This window comes from Salmo salar, chromosome ssa15, assembly GCF_905237065.1.
Source record: "Salmo salar chromosome ssa15, Ssal_v3.1, whole genome shotgun sequence".
NCBI lineage: Eukaryota > Metazoa > Chordata > Actinopteri > Salmoniformes > Salmonidae > Salmo > Salmo salar.
In genome coordinates this window covers 22,884,360-22,911,755 of record NC_059456.1, presented here as the reverse complement: position 1 = coordinate 22,911,755, position 27,396 = coordinate 22,884,360, and the positions used below count along the sequence as shown (strand labels likewise).

At 41.6% G+C, this 27,396-nt stretch overlaps 1 protein-coding gene across 4 annotated transcripts in view; it reads left to right on the top strand.

The window, feature by feature from the left end:
• The window catches only part of LOC106571085 (signal-induced proliferation-associated 1-like protein 1), a 411,827-nt gene that overhangs the window by 306,913 nt on the left and 77,518 nt on the right, over window positions 1-27,396 (top strand). The gene's annotated exons all lie outside the window — the stretch shown is intronic.

Below are 27,396 nucleotides of genomic sequence, written 5' to 3'. Positions count from 1 at the left end.
CTACCTACGTTGTATAGGTATGCACGTCAGCTTTGACATCGGTTTTGCACATCGGCGTTAAACTAGACATCGGGCCGATGTTGGCATTTTTAGCTAATATTGTCTGATTCCGATATGCTTACTGATATATTGTGCATCCCTAGCTGTAATATAGGTGTCAGGTGAGCACTTGTAAGTAAAACACTGTCCCCTCTCTCCCCCCCCCTCTCTGATCCTGGCTGGTCCTCAGTACAGTAGCTAGATGCACCTCTTGGGTCCTGGCTGATCCTCAGTAGAGTATCAATATGCACCGCTCTGGTCCTCAGTACTGTATCAATATGCACCGCTTTGGTCCTCAGTACTGTATCAATATGCACCGCTCTGGTCCTCAGTACAGTAGCTAGATGCCCCTCACAGCCCTTTTTTACAACAAGACAGAAACACACCATTTTCACAAATGTTGATGTTGCGGTGGGGCTAGAGATGATGAATATGAAGTAGTTTTCTTTTTATTTCCTTTTAATTACACCACCAGTTTTTTTTTTTTCTCTCTCGGTCTCTCTCCCCCACTTCCTTAGAAAATGGGCGTTTAGCTATTCAGTATTCGTCTGTGATTGGCTTAGATTAGCTAACCTGTTGACAATGGTGTATAAATACTTTAAAGTACTACTTAAGTAGTATTTTTGGGGGTATCTGTACTTTACTATTTATGTTTTTGACAACTTTTACTTCACTACATTCCTGAAGAATATAATGTACTTTTTACTCCATACATTTTCCCTGATACCTAAAAGTACTCGTTACATTTTAATTGCTTAACATGACAGGAAAATGGTCCAATTCACACATTTTTCAAGAGAGCATCCCTGGTCATCCCTACTGCCTCTGATCTGGAGGACTCACTAAACAGGGAACATCAAATGTATTTATATAGCCCTTCTTACATCAGCTGATATCTCAAAGTGCTGTACAGAAACCCAGCCTAAAACCTCAAACAGCAAGCAATGCAGGTGTAGAAGCACGGTGGCTATGAAAAACTCCCTAGAAAGGCCAAAACCAAGGAAGAAACCTAGAGAGGAACCAGGCTATGAGGGGTGGCTAGTCCTCTTCTGGCTGTGCCGGGTGGAGATTATAACAGAACATGGCCAAGATGTTGAAATGTTCATAAATGAACAGCATGGTCAAATAATAATAATCACAGTAGTTGTCGAGGGTGCAACAGGTCAGCACCTCAGGAGTAAATGTCAGTTGGCTTTTCATAGCCGATCATTGAGAGTATCTCTACCGCTCCTGCTGTCTCTAGAGAGTTGAAAACAGCAGGTCTGGGACAGGTAGCACGTCCGGTGAACAGGTCAGGCTTCCATAGCTGCAGGCAGAACAGTTGGAACTGGAGCAGCAGCACGGCCAGGTGGACTGGGGACAGCAAGGAGTCATCATGCCAGGTAGTCCTGAGGCATAGTCCTAGGGCTCAGGTCCTCCGAGAGAGAGAAAAAGAGAGAGAGAGCATACTTAAAATAACACAGGACACTGGATAAGACAGGAGAAATACTCCAGATATAACAGACTGACCCTAGCCCCCCCGACACATTAACTACTGCAGCATAAATACTGGAGGCTGAGACAGGAGGGGTCGGGAGACACTGTGGCCCCATCCGATGATACCCCCGGACAGGGCCGGACAGGGCCAAACAGGCAGGATATAACCCCACCCACTTTGCCAAAGCACAGTCCCCACACCACTAGAGGGATATCTTCAACCACCAACTTACCATCCTGAGACAAGGCCGAGTATAGCCCACAAAGATCTACGCCACGGCACAACCCAAGTGGGGGGGCGCCAACCCAGACAGGAAGACCACGTCAGTGATCATCTCCTGCCTCTGATCTGGAGGACTCACTAAACACAAATGCTTCATTTGTAAATTATGTCTGTGTGTTGGAGCGTGCCCCTGGCTATCCGAAAATGTAAAAAAAATAACAAGAAAATGGTGCCGTCTGGTTTGCCTAATATAAGGAATGTGAAATTATTTAAACTTTTACTTTTGATACTTAAGTACATTTTAAAACCAAATACTTTTTATACTTGTACTCTACTATTTTATTGTGTGTCTTTCACTTTTACTTGAGGCATTTTCTATTAAGGTATCTTTACTTTTATTCAAGTATGAAAATTGGGTACTTTATTTCCCACCACTTCCTGTTGGTGTGTTAGTGTGGAGAGGTGGATGAGAGGCAGAGTGATTCTCTGTTAGGCCTGCTGGTTGGAGGAGAGGCAGAGTGATTCTCTGTTAGGCCTGCTGGTTGGAGGAGAGGCAGAGTGATTCTCTGTTAGGCCTGCTGGTTGGAGGAGAGGAGAGGCAGAGTGATTCTCTGTTAGGCCTGTTGGTTGGAGGAGAGGAGAGGCAGAGTGATTCTCTGTTAGGCCTGCTGGTTGGAGGAGAGGAGAGGCAGAGGGATTCTCTGTTAGGCCTGCTGGTTGGAGGAGAGGAGAGGAGAGGCAGAGGGATTATCTGTTAGGCCTGCTGGTTGGTGGTCCTGCACTGACCCAGTCCTGTTCCAAGTACTCCTCGGTCTACCCTACTGTATTTATCCAAGAATATGTTATTACTATTGTCTCTGAAGATTTCCCCATAGTAGTTTTACAACTGCTGATGTAAAAAGGGCTTTATAAAATACATTTGATTTGATAAATACATTTTGGTTTTACTCTTGATGGGAATGACCCTGAATGGCTGCCAAGCTACAGGACATGTGGACTACCACACCTAATCTAACGTTATTTAAAATGAGAAGCCATTTTCATTTTAACTCCTAAATCTCCATGATAGAACAGTATTTTCTACTAGCTTTGGATTAGTCCCGTGTGGCTCAGTTGGTAGAGCATGGTGTTTGCAATGCCAGGGTTGAGGGTTCGATTCCCACGGGGGACCAGTACGGAGAAAAAAATGTATGAAATGTATGCATTCACTACTGTAAGTCGCTCTGGATAAGAACATCTGCTAAATGACTAAAATGTAAATGTAAAAATGTAATTTCCAGATCGGAGCTGCAGCTTGAGCCCCATAAAGCCATAATCAATCTCTTTCCGGTTCTCTCGCTCTTTTTCCTTATCTCTCTCTGGTTCTCTCTCCCTCTGGATCTATCTCTCTCTCTCCACCACACTGCCAAAGCCCCCTAAGGCAAGAGAGCTTCTATAGAACTCAAACAGCCACCCACCTACTCCAAATCTATACTCTTAAAACACCCTCTCCTCAACTTTGCTGCTTTTATATCTAGCAGCTTCTAGCTTGTTCTTATTTATGTAGCTGCTGTGCTTCTCTATGTACTGAGTGTATTTTTTACTATTTTCTACTTTGTAGAATAATGGTGAAGACATCAACACTATGAAATAACACACATTGAATCATGTAGTAACCAAAAAAGTGTTGAACAAATAAAAATATATTTTATATTTGAGATTCTTCAATGTAGCCACCCTTTGTCTTGATGACAGCTTTGCACACTCTTGGCATTCTCTCAACCAGCTTCATGAGGATAGTCACCTGGAATGCTTTTCCAACAGTCTTGAAGGAGTTTCCACATATGCTGAGCACTTATTGGCTGCTTTTCCTTCACTCTGCGGTCCAACTCATCCCAAACCATCTCAATTGAGTTGAGGTCAGGTGATTGTGGCGGTCAGGTCATCTGATGCAGCACTTCATCACTCTCCTTTTTGGTCAAATAGCCCTTACACAGCCTGGAGGTGTGTTTTGGGTCATTTGTCCTGTTGAAAAATAAATTATAGTCCCACTAAGTGCAAACCAGATGGGATGGCGTATCGCTGCAGAATGCTGTGGTAGCCATGCTGCTTAGGTGTGCTTTGAATTGTAAATAAATCACAGACAGTGTCACCAGTAAAGCACCATCACACCTCCTCCTCCATGCTTCACGGTGGGAACCACACATGCAGAGATCATCCATTCAACCTTCTCTGCGTCTCATAAAGACACACTGGTTGAAACCAAAAATCTCAAATTTGGACTCATCAGACAAAAGGACAGATTTCCACTGGTCTAATGTCCATTGCTTGTGTTTCTTGGCCCACGCAAGTCTCTTCTTCTTATTGGTGTCCTTTTAGTTGTGGTTTCTCTGCAGTTATTCGACCATGAAGGCCTGATTTGAGCAGTTTCTGAACAGTAGGGCTACCAAATAGGGCTATCTTTTGTATACCTCCCTACATGGTCACAACACAACTGATTGGTTCAAATGCATTAAGAAGGAAAGAAATTCCACAAATGAGCTTTTAACAAGGCACACCTGTTAATTGAAATGCATTCCAGGTGACTACCTCATGAATCTGGTGTAAAGCTGTCAAGGCAAAGGGTGGCTACTTTGAAGAATCTCAAATATATTTTGATTTGTTTAACACTTTTTGGGTTACTACAGGATTCCATATGTGTTATTTCATAGTTCTGATGTCTTCACTATTATTCTACAATGTAGAAAATAGAAAAAATAAAGAAAACCCCTTGTATGAGTAAGTGTGTCCAAATTTTTGAGTGATGTCACTTATTTGGGATTCTTGAAGGGCTCTTAAAATCAATTGGCAAAATTATCCTTGGTAAGACCTTAAGATTTGAGAAATGGATTGTGTATGTGTGCCATTCAGAGGGTTATTGGGCAAGACAAAATATTTTAGTGCCTTTGAACGGGGTATGGGAGTAGATGCCAGGCAAATCAGCTTGAGTGTGTCAAGAACTGCAACGCTGCTGGGTTTTTCACGCTCAACAGTTTCCTGTGTGTATCAAGAATGGTCCGCCACTCAATGGACATCTCTCAACTCAACCGTTTAACTTTTCTAGTGAGGAAGACATGGATGTCTCATGTTCTGTATAATGGGTCAACTCTGAGCACCTTCATCTCCTGAATGTTTTAGCTGTCAGAGCAGATCACTGCACCTGTACATAGCCCATCTATAATTTAGCCCAAACAACTACCTCTTCCCCTACTGTATTTATTTTGCTCCTTTGCACCCCATTATTTATATTTTTACTTTGCGCTTTCTTCCACTACAAATCTACCATTCCAGTGTTTTACTTGCTATATTGTATTTACTTTGCCACCATGGCCTTTTATGCCTTTACCTCCCTTATCTCACCTCATTTGCTCACATTGTATATAGACTTATTTTTCTACTGTATTATTGACTATGTTTGTTTTACTCCATGTGTAACTCTGTGTTGTTGTATGTGTCAAACTGCTTTGCTTTATCTTGGCCAGGTCACAGTTGTAAATGAGAACTTGTTCTCAACTTGCCTATCTGGTTAAATAAAAGGTGAAATAAAAGAAAACATGTATGGAACGTTTCGTCTAAATCAGAACTGTAATTGTGGTCAAAAAGTGATTTGAAGTCAGAAATGGAACGACTCCGTACTGTAGCCAAACCATACTAGCGCTCTACACCCCCAAACCATACTAGCGCTCTACATCCCCCAAACCGCACTAGCGCTCTACACCCCCAAACCGCACTAGCGCTCTACACCCCCAAACCGCACTAGCGCTCTACACCCCCAAACCGCACTAGCGCTCTACACCCCCAAACCACAGGGCAACCTCAACCTTTTCCCTCTGGACAGAATGGTTACAGTTATTAAACACACTGGCTGTGTTGCTGTTTCTGCTCACCTGTGTTTAGCGAGACGGACCAGTAGTCTAGTGGTTTTAGTGGTTACGTTATGCTAGTTCTGCTGTGTTTAGCCAGACGGACCAGTAGTTTAGTGGTTTTAGTGGTTACGTTATGCTAGTTCTGCTGTGTTTAGCGAGACGGACCAGTAGTTTAGTGGTTACGTAATGCTAGTTGGCCTAATGTATGGTTGGTCACATGATGCTACAGCCCTCACATCTGATTATCCGGGGAGAGGGGAGAGAGGGCAGAGTGCTGCAGGGTCTCCACCTCTGATCTGAAGAGGGATCTGGAAAGGTTTTACAGTTCTGGGTCAAGTCGTCTCCAGCAGCACAGAATACTAATCAGCTGTTTATCAAACTAATGAATGAATGAATGAATGAATGAAGAGACACGCGGACGCACACACACAAACACACAAGGTTCAGTAACCTCCCCTCTCCTCCCTAGGACAGATGGGAACAGAGAGTGCAAACTGGAACACAGGGTCGAGTAATGTCTTGTCCTTTCCTCTGTTCTACTCCTCTCCTCTCCTCCCCTCCCCTCCGTATATCCTCCCCTTATTACCTCCCTGGGACAGATAGGGACAGGAAGTGCAGACTGGAACGCCTGCCCAATTTCACACTCCAGGGGAAAAGACAACACTGAACTTTTAGAGTGCCGACAACTCCCCCATCCCCTCCCTCCCTCCCTATACCTCCCCCCATCCCCTCCCTCCCTCCCTATACCTCCCCCCATCCCCTCCCTCCCTCCCTATACCTCCCCCATCCCCTCTCTCCCTATACCTACCTCCCTCCCTCCCTATACCCCCCTCCCTCCCTATACCTCCCTCCCTCCCTATACCTCCCCCCATCCCCTCCCTCCCTCCCCCCATCCCCTTCCTCCCTCCCTATACCTCCTCCCTATACCTCCCATACCTCCCCATCCCCTCCCTCCCTATACCTCCCCCCATCCCCTCCCTATACCACCCCTCCCTCCCCTCCCTCCCTCCCTATACCTCCCCCTATCCCTCTTGCTCTCCTCGTCTCTCCCTCTCTTCCCCTTATATGTTTATCTTTCCACATAATTAGATTTTCACTTTCAGAACTCTTGAGTTGACGTTATTTTACACTGTGACTTCAGTTGCCAGTATGGCTGAGTGATTTACTGTCTTCTCTGCTCTTGTACTGGCTGTCTCTGGCTGCCTGTATATAATTGGATGGCTGGCTATATCTAGCTGGCTGAGTTCAAAGAGCATAATATTCTGGTCTTCTGATCTTCCTCATACCGAACAGAACTTAGCAGGGTTTTTCAGGGCAGCTGTAGTTGATGTGAGACCAGCATGATCTATCAGAGTTGGGGAGGTAGATTATGCCATGGATGGGGAGGAGACTGGACTCCTCACCTCATCTCCTATCAAATGTTATTTGTTACATGCTTTGTAAACAACTAAAAGTGAAATGCTTACTGGTCTGTTCTGGTGAAGCTGAGATGTCAAACCATGGTGGTCACTCTTTGAAGCTCAGCACATGGCGAGAGGGGGGAGGGAGGGAGGGAGATAATCAAATGTTATTGATCACATACACATGGTTAGTAGATGTTAATGCGAGTGTAGAGAAATGCTTGTGCTTCTAGTTCCGACAGTAATATCTAACAACACCCCAACAACTACCTAATAAACACAAATCTAAAGGGGTGAATGAGAATATGTACATATAAATACATGATGAGCGATGGCCGAGTGGCAGAGGCAAGGTGCAATAGATGGTATAAAATACAGTATATACAGTTAAGTCGGAAGTTTACATACAACTTAGCCAAATACATTTAAACTCAGTTTTCACAATTCCTGACATTTAATCATCGTAGAAATTCCCTGTCTTAGGTCAGTTAGGATCACCACTTTATTTTAAGAACGTGAAATGTCAGAATAATTGTAGAGACAATGATTTATTTCAGCTTTTATTTCTTTCATCACATTCCCAGTGGGTCTGAAGTTTATGTAAACTCAATTAGTATTTGGTAGCATTGCCTTTAAATTGTTTAACTTGGGTCAAATATTTTGTGTAATCTTCCACAAGCTTCCCACAATAAGTTGAGTGAATTTTGGCCCATTCCTCCTGACAGAGCTGGTGTAACTGAGTCAGGTTTGTAGGCCTCCTTGCTCGCCTACGCTTTTTCAGTTCTGCCCACACATTTTCTATAGCATTGAGGTCAGGGCTTTGTGATGGCCACTCCAATACCTTGACTTTGTTGTCCTTAAGCCATTTTGCCACAACTTTGGAAGTATGCTTGGGGTCATTGTCCATTAGGAAGACCCATTTGCAACCAAGCTTTAACTTCCTGACATGTCTTGAGATGTTGCTTCAACATATCCACATAATTTTCCTGCTTCATGATGCCATCTATTTTGTGAAGTGCACCAGTCCCTCCTGCAGCAAAGCACCCCCACAACATGATGCTGCCACCCCCGTGCTTCACGGTTGGGATGGTGTTCTTCGGCTTGCAAACGTCCCCTTTTTTCCTCCAAACATAACGATGGTCATTATGGCCAAACAGTTCTCTGGTCTGATGAAACAAAAATAGGACATTTCTCCAAAAAGTACGATCTTTGTCCCCATGTGCAGTTGCAAACCGTAGTCTGGCTTTTTTTTATGGCTGTTTTGGAGCAGTGTCTTCTTCCTTGCTGAGCGGCCTTTCAGGTTATGTTGATATAGGACTCGTTTTACTGTTGATATAGATAGCTTTGTACCTGTTTCCTCCAGCATCTTCACAAAGTCCTTTGCTGTTGTTCTGGGATTGATTTGCACTTTTCGCACCAAAGTACGTTCATCTCTAGGAGACAGAACGCGTCTCCTTCCTGAGCGGTATGATGGCTGCGTGGTCCCATGGTGTTTATACTTGCGTACTATTGTTTGTACAGATGAACGTGGTACCTTCAGGCGTTTGGAAATTGCTCCCAAGGATGAACCAGACTTGTGGAGGTCTGCAATTTCTTTTCTGAGGTCTTGGCTGGTTTCTTTTGATTTTCCCATGATGTCAAGCAAAGAGGCAGTGAGTTTGAAGGTAGGCCTTGAAATACATCCACAGGTACACCTCCAATTGACTCAAATGATATCAATTAGCCTATCAGAAGCTTCTAAAGCCATGACATAATTTTCTGGAATTTTCCAAGCTGTTTAAAGGCACAGTCAACTTAGTGCATGTAAACTTCTGACACACTGGAATTGTGATGCAGTGAATTATAAGTGAAATCTGTCTGTAAACAATTGTTGGAAAAATGACTTGTGTCATGCACAAAGTAGATGTCCTAACCGACTTGCCAAAACTATAGTTTGTTAACAAGACATGTGTGGAATGGTTGACAAACGAGTTTCAATGGCTCCACCCTAAGTGTATGTAAACTTTCGACTTCAACTGTACAAGTGATATGAGTACTGTAAAATATGTAAACATTGTTTAAAGTGACCAGTGATCCATTTATTAAAGTGGCCAGTGATTGGGTCTCAATGTAGGTGGCACCCTCTCTGAGTTAGTGATGGCTGTTTTTAGAAGCTGTTTTTCAGTCTCTCGGTCCCCGCTTTGATGCACCTGTACTGACCTTGTTGTCCTTGATGATCTTTTTGGCCTTCCTGTGACATCGGGTGGTGTAGGTGTCCTGGAGGGCAGGTAGTTTGCCCCCGGTGATGCGTTGTGCAGACCTCACTACCCTCTGGAGAGCCTTATGTTTGAGGGCGGTGCAATTGCTGTACCAGGCAGTGATACAGCCCGACAGGATGCTCTCGATTGTGCATCTGTAAAAGTTTGAGGGTTTTGGGTGACAAGCCAAATTTCTCCAGCCTCCTGAGGTTGAAGAGGCGCTGTTGCCTTCTCCACTGCACTGTCTGTGTGGGTGGACCATTTCAGTTTGTCTGTGATGTGTACGCCCAGGAACTTAAAACTTTCCACCTTCTCCACTGCTGTCCCGTCGATTGGGGTGCTCCCTCTGCTGTTTCCTGAAGTCCACGATCATCTCCTTTGAGCGACAGAGGTGTCTGAGTGACGTGGGCTGTGTGACAGAGAGAGGTGGCTGAGTGACGTGGGCTGTGTGACAGAGAGAGGTGGCTGAGTGACGTGGGCTGTGTGACAGAGAGTGGTGGCTGAGTGACGTGGGCTGTGTGACAGAGAGTGGTGGCTGAGTGACGTGGGCTGTGTGACAGAGAGAGGTGGCTGAGTGACGTGGGCTGTGTGACAAAGGGAGGTGTCTGAGTGACGTGGTTTTTGTGACAGAGAGAGGTGGCTGAGTGACGTGGGCTGTGTTATCTATGATCCTAACATTCTCAGGTCTACTGTAGTAAAGGTTTATGTGAGTCACAGACCGTCTGGATAATCAGACAGGCCTGAGGCCCTTTGTACATACAGTACCAGTCAAACGTTTTGGACACACCTACTCATTCAAGGCTTTTTCTTTATTTTTACTATTTTCTACATTGTAGAATAACAGTGAAAACATCAACTATGAAATAACACATATGGAATCATGTAGTAACAAATCAAAATATATTTTATATTTGAGATTCTTCAAAGTAGCCACCCATTTGCCTTGATGACAGCTTTTCACGCCTACCTAAATTACTAGCACACCTGTTCTCTGCACGCACACATGCACACACGCACGCACACACACAGTCATTCTGACTCGCACCTTTTCTAGCATCGATTGACAGCTTAACACACCTCTGTCATCAGACTAAGCAGCTGTGTGAGACCAGAGACTCACCATGTCACCACAGTCTACATCCAGGTGACGCGTGTGTGCGCGTGTGTGTGTGTGTGCGTGTATACACGTCAGTGTGAGGGAATGGACTTCTAGATGAGCCATCGCCACATGCCTTGAAGACGTCTTCACAGGAAAAGAGAACACTGTGTACACTGCTCTTACTCATATCACAATGTACCATCATCTAACGTTATGATCAGTGACATTATGGTCTGTTGTCAGCTCCAGATACTGCTATAGACTTCCTAGCCTTCAGTGCTGTGATCTCTCTGTCTCTCTCTGTCTGTGTCTCTCTCTCTGTCTGTGTCTCTCTCTCTGTCTGTGTCTCTCTCTCTGTCTGTGTCTCTCTCTCTGTCTGTGTCTCTCTCTGTCTGTGTCTCTCTCTCTGTCGTTCTGTCTCTCTCTCATTCTGTCTCTCTCTCGTTCTGTCTCTCTGTCGTTCTGTCTCTCTCTCGTTCTGTCTCTCTCTCATTCTGTCTCTCTCTCATTCTGTCTCTCTCGGTGTTATTCTTGTTTTATTGAGGAGTCCTGTATGATAGATATGCACTGAGCTTTCTTTTAAGGACAATAGAGGTTGATTAATGCGTAGGAAACCAGTTACCATGCAATTATCCTGGAATGTTATGAGGCCTAGAAACACACACGCATACATGCACGCGCGCACACACCACCTCCACTTATTCAGACAACGGGTACTTGGACTGTGTCCTTGAAAAGAAACTAAACAGTCTGTAAATGTTGTTTCCGGTCTCATTCAGACACCGATGACCACATTATGACGTCGTCACCATGGTAATGACATTCCAGACCGTAGTGAAGTCATCTTCCTCATCTCCGGGAGTGGAAATGATCATTACCTCCTCATCATCATCTCTGATTGTGGAGGGAGGTTACACTCTCTGTCACACTCACACAAACGCACGCACACACACACACAGAGCGTTCAATACCATTGTTCCCTCCAAGCTCATCATTAAGCTCTGGACATTGGAACACCTCCCTCTGCAACTGGATCCTGGAGTTCCTGATGGGCCCCACCAGGTGGTGAGCCTCAACACGGGGGCCCCTCAGGGGTGCGTGCTCAGCCCCCTCCTGTACTCCCTGTTCACCCATGACTGCATGGCCGCGCAGGACTCCAACACCATCATTAAGTTTGCTGACAACACAATGGTGGTAGGCCTGATCACTGATGATGATAAGGCAGGCTTTATGGAGGAGGTCAGTTACGCCAGGACAACAACCTCTCCCTCAACGTCAGTAAGACAAAGGACCTGATTGTGGACTACAGGAAACGGATGGCCGAGCACGCTCCCAATCACATAGACGAGGCTGTAGTGGAGCGGATCGAGAGCTTCCAGTTTCTCAGTGTCCACATCACTCAGGATCTATCATGGTCCACACACACCAACACAGTGGTGAAGAGGGCACGACAATGCCTCTTCCCTCCCTATCAGGAGGCGGAAAAGATTTGGCCCTCAGATCCTCTACAGCTGCACCATTGAGAGTCTACATCATGGACTGTTCTCTCTGCTAACGCACGGCAAGCGGTACCGACGCATCAAGTCTGGAAACAGGACCCTGAACAGCTTCTACCCCCAAGCTATAAGACTACTAAATAGTTAATTAACGAGTTAACCAATAGCTACCCGGACTATCTGCATTGACCCTTCTTGCACTAACTCTTTTGACTCGTCACATACACTGCTGTTACTGTTTATTATCTATCCTGTTGCCTAGTTACTTTACTCCCTACCTGTATGTTTATTATCTATCCTGTTGCCTAGTTACTTTACTCCCTACCTGTATGTTTATTATCTATCCTGTTGCCTAGTTACTTTACCCCCTACCTGTATGTTTATTATCTATCCTGTTGCCTAGTTACTTTACCCCCTACCTGTATGTTTATTATCTATCCTGTTGCCTAGTTACTTTACCCCCTACCTGTATGTTTATTATCTATCCTGTTGCCTAGTTACATTACCCCCTACCTGTATGTTTATTATCTATCCTGTTGCCTAGTTACTTTACCCCCTACCTGTATGTTTATTATCTATCCTGTTGCCTAGTTACTTTACCCCCTACCTGTATGTTTATTATCTATCCTGTTGCCTAGTTACTTTACTCCCTACCTGTATGTTTATTATCTATCCTGTTGCCTAGTTACTTTATCCCCTACCTGTATGTTTATTATCTATCCTGTTGCCTAGTTACTTTACTCCCTACCTGCATGTTTATTATCTATCCTGTTGCCTAGTTACTTTACTCCCTACCTGCATGTTTATTATCTATCCTGTTGCCTAGTTACTTTACCCCCTACCTGTTTGTTTATTATCTATCCTGTTGCCTAGTTACTTTATCCCCTACCTGTATGTTTATTATCTATCCTGTTGCCTAGTTACTTTACTCCCTACCTGTATGTTTATTATCTATCCTGTTGCCTAGTTACTTTACCCCTACCTGTATGTTTATTATCTATCCTGTTGCCTAGTTACTTTACCCCCTACCTGTATGTTTATTATCTATCCTGTTGCCTAGTTACTTTATCCCCTACCTGTATGTTTATTATCTATCCTGTTGCCTAGTTACTTTACCCCTACCTGTATGTTTATTATCTATCCTGTTGCCTAGTTACTTTATCCCCTACCTGTATGTTTATTATCTATCCTGTTGCCTAGTTACTTTACCCCTACCTGTATGTTTATTATCTATCCTGTTGCCTAGTTAATTTACCCCTACCTGTATGTTTATTATCTATCCTGTTGCCTAGTTAATTTACCCCTACCTGGATAATCAGACAGGCCTGAGGCCCTTTGTACATACAGTACGAGTCAAATGTTTGGACACCTACTCATTCAAGGGTCTTTCTTCATTTGTACTATTTTCTACATTGTAGAATAATAGTGAAGACATCAAAACTATGAAATAACACACATGGAATCTTGTAGTAACCAAAAAAGTGTTTAAATATAAAATATTTTGATTTGTTTGAGTCTTCAAAGTAGCCACCCTTTATCTTGATGACAGCTTTGCATTCTGTTGGCATTCTGTCAACCAGCTTTACCTTGAATGCTTTTCCAACAGTCTTGAAGGAGTTCCCACATATGCTGGGCACTTGTTGGCTGCTTTTCCTTCACTCGGTGGACCAAGAGTCGGGAAGCAAGTTCAGGGAGTCAGTGTTTTTTAATAAATAAATGAAACCTAACACAAACACAAACAACGCACAAACAGGAAACTGAAACAGAAACACCTGGGGAAGGAACCATAGGGAGTGACATATATATATTATATATATATAATCAGGGAGGTGATGGAGTCTAGGTGAGCAAGTGCGCGTAACTATGGTGACAGCCTGGTGACCTAGAGGCCGGAGAGGGAGCACACGTGACAGGTGGTGTGTTGGGTCATTGTCCTGTTGAAAAACAAATGATAGTCCCACTAAGCACAAACCAGATGGGATGGCGTATCGCTGCAGAATGCTGTGGTAGCCATGCTGGTTAAGTATGCTTTGAATTCAAAATAAATCACAGACGGTGTCATCAGTAAAGCACCCCCACACCATAACACCTCCTTCTCCATGCTTCATGGTGGGAACCACACGTGGAGATCATCCGTTCACCTGTTCTGCTTCTCACAAAGACACGGCTATTGGAACCAAAAACCTCAAATTTGGACTCATCAGACCGAAGGACAGATTTCCAGAGGTTACTCTGGGTCTTCCTTTCCTGTGGCGGTCCTCATGAGAGCCAGTTTCATCATAGCGCTTGATGGTTTTTGCAACTGCACTTGAAGAAACTTTAAAAGTTCTTGAAATTGCCTGTATTGATTGACCTTCATGTCTGAAAGTAATGATGGACTGTCGTTTCTCTTTGCTTATTTGAGCTGTTCTTGCCATAATATGGACTTAACCCTATTTGGTAAAAGACCATCTTCTGTATACCACCCCTACCTTGTCACAACACAACTGATTGGCTCAATTACATTAAGAAGGAAAGAAATTCCACGAAATGTACTTTTAACAAGTCACACCTGTTAATTGAAATGCATTCCAGGTGACTACCTCATGGAGCTGGTTGAGAGAATGCCAAGAGTTTGCAAAGCTGTCATTCAGGCAAAGGGTGGCTACTTTGAAGAATCTCAAATATATTTTGATTTGTTGAACACTTTTTTTGGTTACTACATGATTCCAAATGTGCTATTTCATAGTTTTGATGTCTTCACTATTATTCTACAATGTAGAAAATAGTGAAAATAAACAAAAACACTGGAATGAGTAGTTGTGTCCAAACTTTGACTGGTAATTTATATAGGACCTACACTACAGTGTTAACCTCATCACGTCAGTGTCTTTCACCCAGTGTGTTGGTAAAGGTTGCTGCTGGTGCTCTCTCTGGCTAATTAGGGCTAACATGACTGTGGAATGTCACGCCCACACACACACACACACACACACACACACACACACACAGTCAAACACACTCATTAGTGTGTACCTCAGCCCAGCGGGGAGAGCGGGACAGACACTTGGCAGGTGGTTGCTGGGATACGGAGAAGAGCAGACCATCATTAGTGTGTGTGTGGGGTGGGGGGCAGTCGGCAGCATGCAACATCTGTGTCATCAACATTGATCAGTTGTCTAACTATGCTTATGGTACTGCAGACTAGACGAGTTTGTACTTTGTGTTTGTGCTTTGCTTTGTCAGTTAAAACGGCAGGCCGTCGCTCTGGTCTCCAGCGGCAGGCCGTCGCTCTGGTCTCCAGCGGCAGGCCGTCGCTCTGGTCTCCAGCGGCAGGCCGTCGCTCTGGTCTCCAGCGGCAGGCCGTCGCTCTGGTCTCCAGCGGCAGGCTGTCAGGCCGTCGCTCTGGTCTCCAGCGGCAGGCTGTCAGGCCCAACACATGTTGTTGTTGTGCGCTTTGAAGTCAGGAGGATATAGTTTCCATCCCTCAATGCAGTTGCGTCTCTAATGGCACCCTAAATTAGTGCACTATCTAGAGGATAGGGTCCCATTTGGGACGTACCCTATATCGGCTCAGGGGAATAGTCTGTTGTTGAAAAGAGGAATTGAGAGGTAGATATATCCTGTTTTAACCTGCTGAGCAGTGACTGTAAATCTCAGGGGTGGTTGTGTGCTGTAACCTGTATGTTAAATACTGCTGGGAATAGACAATCATGATATAGTCATGGTTAATGATAATGTAGGGAATAGAGATGTATAATATAGTCATGGTTAAGGATAATGTAGGGAATAGAGGTTTATAATATAGTCATGGTTAATGATAATGTAGGGAATAGAGGTTTATAATATAGTCATGTTTAATGATAATGTAGGGAATAGAGGTTTATAATATAGTCATGGTTAATGATATAGAGATGTATAATATAGTCATGGTTAATGATATAGAGATGTATAATATAGTCATGGTTAATGATAATGTAGGGAATAGAGGTTTATAATATAGTCATGGTTAATGATAATGTAGGGAATAGAGGTTTATAATATTGTCATGGTTAATGATAATGTAGGGAATAGAGGTTTATAATATAGTCATGGTTAATGATATAGAGATGTATAACATAGTCATGGCTAATGATAATGTAGAGAATAAAGGTTTATAATATAGTAATTGTTAATGATATAGAGATCTATAATATAGTCATGGTTAATGATAATGTAGGGAATAGAGGTTTATAATATAGTCATGGTTAATGATAATGTAGGGAATAGAGATGTATAATATAGTCATGGTTAATGATATAGAGATCTATAATATAGTCATGGTTAAGGATAATGTAGGGAATAGAGGTTTATAATATAGTCATGGATAATGTAGGGAATAGATATGTATAATATAGTCATGGTTAAGGATACTGTAGGGAATAGAGATGTATAATATAGTCATGGTTAATGATAATGTAGGGAATAGAGATGTATAATATAGTCATGGTTAAGGATACTGTAGGGAATAGACATTTATAATATAGTCATGTTTAATGATAGATGTATAATATAGTAATTGTTAATGATAATGTAGAGAATAGAGGTTTATAATATAGTCATTGTTAATGATACGAAAATGATAAGAGGGAATAGGAGTATATGAAGATAGAGGAATGAAATGAGAGAATAGAGGTTTATAATATAGTCATTGTTAATGATATAGAGATCTATAATATAGTCATGGTTAATGTTAATGTAGGGAATAGAGATGTATAATATAGTCATGATTAATGATGCTGTTGGGAATAGAGATTCATAATATAGTCATGGTTAATGATGCTGTAGGGCAGTGGTTCCCAAACTTTTTATACTCCTGTACCCCTTCAAACATTCAACCTCCAGCTGCGTAGCCCTCTAGCACCAGGGTCAGCGCACTCTCAAATGTAGTTTTTTTTGCCATCATTGTAAGCCTGCCCCACACACACACAATATACAATACATGTATTAAACATAAGAATGAGTGTGAGTTTTTGTCACAACCCGGCTCATGGGGATATGACAAAGAACTCTTATAGGACCAGGGCACAAATAATAATATAATAATAATCAATAATTTAGCTCTTTATTTAACAATCTTACATCTAAAACCTTATTTGTTAATCAAAAATTATGAATAACTCACCACAGGTTAATGAGAAGGGTGTGCTTGAAAGGATGCACATAACTCTGCAATGTTGGGTTGTATTGGAGAGAGTCTCAGTCTTAAATCATTTTCCACACAGTCTGTGCCTGTATTTAGTTTTCATGCTAGTGAGGGCTGAGAATCCACTCTCATATAGGTACGTGGTTGCAAAGGGCATCAGTGTCTTAACACGATTTTCCAAGGCAAGAAACTCTGAGTACAGCCCAATCCATAAATCTGGCAGTGGCTTCTGATTAAATTATATTTACACAGAACCGCTTGTTGCAATTTGATGAGTCTCTGTTGTTCAGATATCGGTAAGTGGACTGGAGGCAGGGCATGAAAGGGATAACGATCCAGTTGTTTGTCATCCGTTTCGGGAAAGTAATTGCGTACCCAGCTCACTCAGGTGCTTCGCTATATCACATTTGACATTGTCTGTAAGCTTGAGTTCATTTGCACACAAAAAAATCATACAATGATGGAAAGACCTGTGTCTTGTCCTTGTTAATGCAGACAGAGAAGAGCTCCAACTTCTTAGCTTCAATTTTGTCCAGCACATTGAATATAGTTGTGGAGAGTCCCTGTAATCCTAGATTCAGATCATTCAGGCGAGAAAAAACATCACCCAGAATGGCCAGTCGTGTGAGAAACTCGTCATCATGCAAGCGGTCAGACAAGTGAAAATGATGGTCAGTAAAGAACGTTAAGCTGGTCTCTCAATTCAAAATAACCTGTCAATACTTTGCCCGTTGATAACCAGCGCACTTCTGTATGTTGTAAAAGCGTTAGATGGTTGCTGCCCATATCATTGCGTAGTGCAGAAAATACACTAGAGTTTAGGGGCCTTGCTTTAACAAAGTTAACCATTTTCACTGTAGTGTCCAAAACGTCTTTCAAGCTGTCAGGCATTCCTTTGGCAGCAAGAGCCTCTCGGTGGATGCTGCAGTGTACCCAAGTGGCGTCGGGAGCAACTGCTTGCACGCGCGTTACCACTCCACTATGTCTCCCTGTCATGGCTTTTGCGCCATCAGTACAGATACCAACACATCTTGACCACGAAAGTCCATTTGATGTCACAAAGCTGTCCAGTACTTTAAAAATATCCTCTCCTGTTGTCCTGGTTTCCAGTGGTTTGCAGAAGAGGATGTCTTCCTTAATTGACCCCCATAAACATAACGGACATATACCAGGAGCTGTACCAGGCCCGCCACGTCTGTTGACTCATCATTGTAGCACATATAGTTCACTGGCTGTGAAGCAGTAATTGTTTCAAAACGTCTCTTGTCATGTCACTGATTCGTCGTGAAACAATGTTGTTTGATGAAGATATTGTCTGTATAGTTTATTTGGGCCTTTTCCCCCAGCATAGTTCCAGCCATATCTGCGGCAGCAGGAAGAATTAAGTCCTCCACAATAGTATGGGGCTTGCCTGTCCTAGCCACTTGGTAGCTCACCATATAAGACGCTTCTAGCCCCTTCTTATTAATGGTATCAGTTGCTTTTATAAATATCTTATCGAAAGTTGTCTTAATTCTTTCTCAAACTCCCATGGCTTATTTTTCAAATTGGCATGTTTTTGTTTCTAAATGTCTGCGCAAGAGTGAAGGTTTCATCGAGTTGTGAGATAGAATTTGCACATATGACACACTGTGGCTGAGGAAAAGCACTACTCCCAATATAAGTGAACCCCAAATCAATGTAGATCTCATCATATTTGCGCCTCTTTGATGGTCCAACGTCCCTGTATTTTATTCGGTGCTTACCCGGGTAAGGGGCAGTAGCTCTTCTGCATCACATTCACAACTGTCAGTGTCCATGCTAGCTGAGCTAACAACAAATGTAGAATTACTGATGCTAGCATTGGATGTGCTCGTGGAAGCAGAACAACTTGTGTCGTCGACAGGTGCAGGCGTAGTACTGCTGGTAGTAGCAGTACTACCAGTAGAGCTGGTATGTGTCTCGTCACGGGCCTTACTTTTTTTTTTTACCATTTATCAATTTTCAAGCAAATGGAATGAGCAGCAGCTACGTTTGGCTACATACGGACCGTTAGTGGAATTCCCGCGAGAGAGTAACGGTTAATGTGATTAGAGGATAATTATTTGACTAGGCAACCTGTATTTGACATTGTGTTGTTATTTTGCAGAACACTAGATGGTTTAATTATATTTTTGGCAGTGAAACGAGGCTACTCGGGCAAGAAAAAAACCTCACCCAAATGTATAGACTTGTTGGAAAATATAAATGGACTGTTTGAAAATGTGAAGAGATGTATTTTTTTGACAGCCATTATTTAATTTTTTATGTGAATCACATTTTTTTGGGGGGCGTACCCCCAACAGCATTGCACGTACCCCTGGGGGGTATACTTGCTGTAGGGAATAGAGATTCATGTTAGTTACTTCAGGGAATTGATACAGTTGAAGTCGGATGTTTACATACACCTTAGCCAAATACATTTAAACTCAGTTTTTCACAATTCCTGACATATACAGTGGGGGGGAAAAGTATTTGATCCCCTGCTCATTTTGTACGTTTGCCCACTTACAAAGAAATGATCAGTCTATAATTTTAATGGTAGGTTTATTTGAACAGTGAGAGACAGAATAACAACAAAAAAATCCAGAAAAACGCATGTCAAAAATGTTATAAAATGATTTGCATTTTAATGAGGGAAACTTCTGACCCACTGGAATTGTAATATAGTGAATTTATAAGTGAAATAATCTGTCTGTAAACAATTGTTGGAAAAATGACTTGTGTCATACACAAAGTAGATGTCCTAACCGACTTGCCAAAACTATAGTTTGTTAACAAGAAATTTGTGGAGTGGTTGAAAAACGAGTTTTAATGACTCCAACCTAAGTTTATGTAAACTTCTGACTTCAACTGTACATTCTCTACATGTCACAAGTTATTTTAGGCTAACACTACAGGGAAGAGATACATTTATGTAGAAACTACAGGGATTAGATTCATTATGTAGATACTACAGGGAATAGATTAATTTTATATTAGTCACCATACTGCAGGGAATTCATGATAGTCCGTCACTATTCTAGTGGTTGAAGATATTGTTTTAAAGTGGGAATGATTCATTTAGATACTACAGGGAATGGATTAATGTTCTGATTCACTTCATAGTCGCTCACTCACTCATAAAATTAATATGACAGGGAAAAGATGCATACAATTATCACCAACTTTAGGGAAGAGAGAAATTGAAACAGTAAGGCCCGAGGAGGTGGGGTGTATGGCCAATATAGCACGGCTAAGGGCTGTTCTCAGGCACGATGCGATGCAGAGTGCCTGGATACAGTCCTTAGCCGTGGTTTATTGGCCATATACCACAAACCCCCAAGGTGCCTTATTGCTATTATAAACTGGTTACCAACATAATTAGAGCTGTTAAAATACATGTTTTGTCATACCTGTGGTATACAGTCTGATATATCATGGCTGTCAGACAATCAGCATTCAGGGTACGAACCACCCAGTTTATGGCCATGTGTATATACTACAGGGAATTGATAGTCATACTGTTACTAAGTTATTACTACAGGGAATAGAGTGATTCAGATTATTTTGATCGGAACCGTAATGCAGTGAATTGATACATAAATTCACCACCAACTGTCACTAGTTCATTTAATACTGCTGGGAAGAAAGAGATTCCTATCCAGTCCGGCCCAAAATGATTGGCACCGTTGATAACATTGATAATAATGAGAGGAAAAAAATACTATAAATGAATAGTGGTAGTTGTACACCTTAACTGATGACAGTTATATGATGACATCGGATTCAAATATTTAGAAACTCTCCAAGATGTTTTTAATACTTTACAAAAATGAATTCTCTAAAATAATTTAAGGTTTTTAATAAAACAAAGTCCTATATCCTGCTGTTTGGTACACGGTAAAGAATAAACTCCACAACTTGCAAATTTCACTAGTTCATTTTTTTTTTTAAACGATGGAAAACTTAATAATAAGAAAGCCCTTTTTCAAATGTTAAGAACCAGAATTTTGACTTCGATTCCAGGTTTAGTATCATGATACACGTTACCATCACAATACTCGATTCCGAAACGATACCACAACAACAAAAAACAAGGCGTATTAGAGGGATTGCGTTTAACGCAGAATTTTGTGCTTCAGTTTCACTTCTCCACTCAGATGAGAATTCACAAATGGCATTCTATCAGCAGACAACACTTTGGCATGAGTCCTCAGATCCTCAAAAGGTTCTACAGCTGCACCATCGAGAGCATCCTGATGGGTTGCATCACTGCCTGGTATGACAAGTGCTCGGCCTCCGACCGCAAGGCACTGCAGAGGGTAGTGCGTACGGCCCAGTACATCACTGGGGCCAAGCTTCCTGACATCCAGGACCTCTATACCAGGCGGTGTCTGAGGAAGGCCCTAAAAATTGTCAAAGACTCCAGCCACCCTAGTCATAGACTGTTCTCTCTGCTACCACACAGCAAGCGGTACCGGAGCGCCAATTCTAGGTCCAAGAGGCTTCTAAATAGCTTATACCCCCAAGCCATAAGACTCCTGAACATCTAATCAAATGGCTACCCAGACTATTTGCACCCCCCCTCCCTTTTACGCTGCCGCTACTCTCTGTTATCATCTATGCATATTCACTTTAATAACTCTACCTACATGTACATATTACCTCGACTAACCGGTGCCCCCGCACATTGACTCTGAACCGGTACCCCCCTGTATATAGCCTCGCTATTGTTATTTTACTGCTGCTCTATAATTATTTGTTACTTTTATTTATTTTCTCATAAAACTGCGTTGTTGGTTAAGGGCTTGTAAGTAAGCCTTTCACTGTAAGGTCTACTACACCTGTTGTATTTGGCACATGTGTTCAATAAAATTTGATTTGATTTGTGCAGCTGACTTTTCTCCCGTACAATGTGAGATTAACTTAAAGCAAAACATTAGGAAATGTAGCTGACTACGTTCTTTGTATGATGAACATTAGAAATACAGTATGATGGCTATGCCTCTTTTTTAGCAAAAAAGACCTGCTTTTTCATTGTAAGCTCATTTACTTGTATGGCTGCCAGCCAAATAGCGTTGCACTTCTGTTGTCATCTGATGAAAATGAAGCTATTTCCTGCCAAATATGTTACACTAATGTGTTTCCTGTGAAGGAAAACTGTAGTTGCCCCTGATCACTCTATTGAAGCAACAACAAAAAATCACTGTTCATGTTCAATATAAAATGCATTTGAAATGGTTTAAATGCATTTATTTTTTTTGATGGTCTGTGTTTTGAAAAGACAGATTTCTGAATTATAACGTGGCCCCTGGTATTAGCTAAAGTCCCAGAATGCCACTTGATCCAGACAAACTCAGCTACTGCTCTGTTCAATCGGTCGTCTTTTGACTTCAATGTCGTTACATTTAAACATTTTGATGTCAATATTTTTTAGAGGCAGCAATGTATGCATTTAGGAACTAATTATGCAATCAATTAGACTTTAAAAAAAAAATGTTTTAATCAATGTAGCATAATGGTAATAATTTATTTGAATGGTAAATCTCTATTGATAAACTGGGGAAATTAAATTGTACCCTAGGCCAATTCACAATACAGGTGAATGCATATTATTCAATAGGAGTGTATGCATTGCGTTATTCCGATTTTTCTTTTTTTCTTTTATTTCTTTTATTTGATTTCATGGGGCTACAAATGACAAACAATCCCTTCCATTTAGGACTTACTAGGAGAACATACAGAAAGTATTTACACCCCTTGACTTTTTCCACATTTCGTTGTGTTACATGCTGACTAGACCAGGTGCGCGTGTGCATGTTGATTTTGTCCACCCACACCAGACGAGATCAGAACACGCAGGTTTAAATATCAAAACCAACTCTGAACCAACTATATTCATTTGGGGACAGGTCGAAAATTTGAGAGAGAAGCTTTTTGTGCGTATGGAACATTTTTTTTTTTAGCTCGTGAAACATGGGACCAACAATTTTGTGTTGCATTTGTATTTTTGTTCAGTGTATACCAATCCAGATGTGCAAAGCTCTTAGAGACTTGCCCAGAAAGACTCCCAGCTGTAATCGCTGTCAAAGGTGCTTCTACAAAGTATTGACTCAAGTGTGTATGTAAATTAAATATTTCTGTATTTATTTTTCAATACATTTGCAACGATTTCTAAAAACATGTTTTCATTTTGTCATTATGGGGTATTGTGTGGGGATGGGTGAGAATTATACTTTTTTTTAAATCGATTTTGAATTCAGGCTGTAACACAACACAACATGGAATAAGTCAAGGGGTATGAATACTTTCTGAAGGCACTATTTTTTTATTGTACTGATCAATCTCTTCTTTTATAAAAAGTTTGCTCTGTGTCTTTAAGAAAATAATGACTTCATTTGTGAGGCAGAACCTGGCTGTGGAATCTGACTGTCTATGGAATCTAGTGGAAACCCAAATGGGAGGCAAGGGAGATTAAGTGAATTAATAACGTTTTTGGTGACAATCAGCTTTGAAATCAGCATGTTTGCGTAATATCACAAACAAAGTACTAGGGTAGTGAATTGATGTTGCTTCAGCTGTAAGCTAACAAGGAAAGTTAGCCTGCAATTAAAGTTGGAAGCTACCGGTATTGTCTTGCATTGTGTTCTAGCCTGTATGGACATTGTTTGGCGAACAGTAATGAACAGTTTCAACATTTCTACATGCTGTGACGCATTATTCAAGTGTGTTAACTTCTGTGCAGCGTGAGTGGGGAGCGAACAATGCAGCCCAGACAGCTCTAGTAATGAATGAGGAAGTGCAGCAGACTTTCTGCTCTTTGTGCTATAAAGGAGCAGTGCTGATAGACAGGCATGATCCTCTCAATCACGTGAGACACATTTGACAGAAGTACAGAACGTAACAAAAATTATAGTACAAAATCAAAAGTACTGAAATTTCGGTATACCGTGCAACACTAGAACAAACTGTTTGTAACTAATAGAAATGTCACCATGTGAAGATATTTGTTAATATGTATGTATGTTATACGTACTTAGATGTAGTTGTACAACTTTTTATTATACTTTTAAAAATTATTGTTACTATTTAAATGATATTAGTAGACCGTAGTTTCCATATTATTGTTACTGAGTATTTTTTATTTTTTTGGAACACTTGAAAAGGTGGTGGTGCATCTCAAAAGGGATTTCATCCTGCTAAATGTCAAATAAATAAATTAGTTACAGTGCATTCGGAAAGTATTCAAACCCTTTGACTTTTACCACATTTTGTTAACTTACAGCCTTATTCTAAAATGGATTAAATCCTTTTTTCCCTCATCAATCTACACACAACACCCCATAATGACAAAGCAAAAAAAAATATATATATACATTTTTTGCAAATTTATAAAAAATGGAAATATCACATCTGCATAAGTATTCAGACCTTTTACTCAGTACTTTTTTGAAGCACCTTTGGCAGCAATTACAGCCTGGAGTCATCTTGGGTATGACGCTACAAGCTTGGCACACCTGTATTTGGGGAGTTTCTCACATTCTCCTCTGCAGATCATCTCAAGCTCTGTCAGGTTGGATAGAGAGTGTCGCTGCACAGCTATTTTCAGGTCTCTCCAGAGATGTTAGATCGGGTTCAAGTCCGGGCTCTGATTGGGCCACTCAAGGACATTCAGAGACTTGTCCCGAAGCCACTCCTGCGTTGTCTTGGCTGTGTGCTTAGGGTCGTTGTCCTGTTGGAAGGTGAACCTTCACCCCAGTCTGATGTCCTGAGTGCTCTGGAGAAGGTTTTCATCAAGGGTCTCACTGTACTTTGCTCCGTTCATCTTCCCCTCGATCCTGACTAGGGCTGGGCGGTATACCGTATTTTATGATGTATCGGTACTGATGCAGGGACCAGTTTGGGTTTTTACTTTACCTTCTATACCGGTATTTGAATGTTTGGTTTGTTAATAAATGTGATACGCCATGTGTAATGTTAATTTTTATAGTTTACTTTGCTACTCTAGAGTCATCTCTCTCCCTGTTCTTTCTCTCCATGCCATTTTCCACACAGACCTAGCCACGCCCCCGTCACTCGAGCGCATTTGATGTTCCTCAACCAGGAGACACTTGCTTTCTGTCTGCATGGTCAATGCAGCACATACAACAATGTTGATGACAACAATGTTGTTTTCACTTTAATCTTAATATAAATCCACTGGCGTTCTATAATGACACTATTAGTTTGTGTTCCTTACATCAGCAAACAGCTAGTTTGTCTTTTCTTAGCAAGTTGCCGCTAATTGTTAGCAGCTAATGCTAATAGCTAATGAATGTACTGAGTAAGAGCAAACGTAGCTAGTTAATACAGCCTGATAATTCCAGTCACGGTGTAGACCTAAATCAGCTAAGAGAAAACATGCAATGTAGCCGAAGCGTATAGGGTCCCCTAGGAAACACGTACCAACACTTTAGATCCTACCCTGTCACAATAACTCCTCCGTTGCATTTTAATTCATTGTCATCTCAAACAACATTTTATTCAAAGTGCCCACTATTATATTCTAACTATAGAATTAGAATGGTCATTCTATTTCCGTGATTCCAACAGTTTTGCTCTAATTCGCGAGTCAAATCTCAATTGCAGTTTTTGGTTAAAAATAAGTCCTAGATGATTTGCCCATATTGTGCAGCCCTGTGTGGCAGTGTGGGAATTCTCTTCTGAGCAGTGGTGTAAAGTACTTAAGTAGTACTTGAAAGTATTTTTACTTTACTCATTATTTTTGACAACTTTTACTTTTACTTCACTACATTCCTAAAGAAAATACTGTACTTTTTACTCAGTATATTTTCCCTGACACCTAAAAGTTCTTGTTACATTTTGATTGCTTAGCAGGACAGGAAAATGGTCCAATTCACCCACTTATCAAGAGAACATCCCTGGTCATCCCTACTGCCTCTGATCTGGAGGACTCGCTAAACAGAGAGCATCCCTGGTCATCCCTACTGCCTCTGATCTTGAGGACTCACTAAACAGAGAACATCCCTGGTCATCCCTACTGCCTCTGATCTGGAGGACTCACTAAACAGAGAACATCCCTGGTCATCCCTACTGCCTCTGATCTGGAGGACTCACTAAACAGAGAACATCCCTGGTCATCCCTACTGCCTCTGATCTGGAGGACTCACTAAACAGAGAACATCCCTGGTCATCCCTACTGCCTCTGATCTGGAGGACTCACTAAACACACATGCTTTGTTTGTAAATGATGTCTGAGTGTTGGAGTGTACCCTGGTTATCCGTAATTAAAATAAAAAAAACTAGAAAATTATGTAATCTGGTTTGAGGAATTTGAAATGTATTTCTACTTGTGATACTTAAGTACATTTTATCAATTACATTTACTTTTGATTCTTAAGTATATTTAAAACCAAATACTTTTACTTAAGTAGTATTTTACTGGGTATCTTTACTTTTACTCAAGTATGACAATTGGGTACTTTTCCCAGCACAGCAGAGAGACATGTAGTCCTCATTGTATACTGTTATATTCCTATCAGCAGAGACATCTAGTTCCTCATTATGTCCTGTTATATTCCTATCAGCAGAGACATGTAGTCCTCATTATGTCCTGTTATATTCCTATCAGCAGAGAGACATGTAGTCCTCATTATGTCCTGTTATATTCCTATCAGCAGAGAGACATGTAGTCCTCATTATGTCCTGTTATATTCCTATCAGCAGGGCGTTATGTAGTTCCTCATTATGTCCTGTTATATTCCTATCGGCAGAGACATGTAGTCCTCATATCCTGTTATATTCCTATCAGCAGAGAGACATGTAGTCCTCATTATGTCCTGTTATATTCCTATCAGCAGGGCGTTATGTAGTCCTCATTATGTCCTGTTATATTCCTAATTGCAGAGAGACATGTAGTCCTCATTATGTCCTGTTATATTCCTATCAGCAGAGATACATGTAGTCCTCATTATATCCTGTTATATTCCTATCAGCAGAGAGCTATGTAGTCCTCATTATGTCCTGCCAGTAAAAACGTGTCTTAGGCCTCACACTACCCATATAGGGATACATACGTTTAACCTACAATCGACCCCGACACAGCCATGACACGATTGCAAAGACATGCAGTACTGACAGTCTAGAGCGAGTAAGCCAACCAACCACCCACACACATTTCTGTTTTCCTTCAGCTCCCAGTCCTGTTGTAGCAAGTTAATCTTCATTTTTGTACTGAGTTAGCCTAGCTACTACTACTAGCTACCTTCTCTCCCCTCTGCCACCGAAATGGTGAGCTCTTTGAAGATCAATTGTTTACACCTGTTCGTCCGTCATTTTGAGATTACGTTTCATGAAAACCTAGATTTTTTTTTTCCCC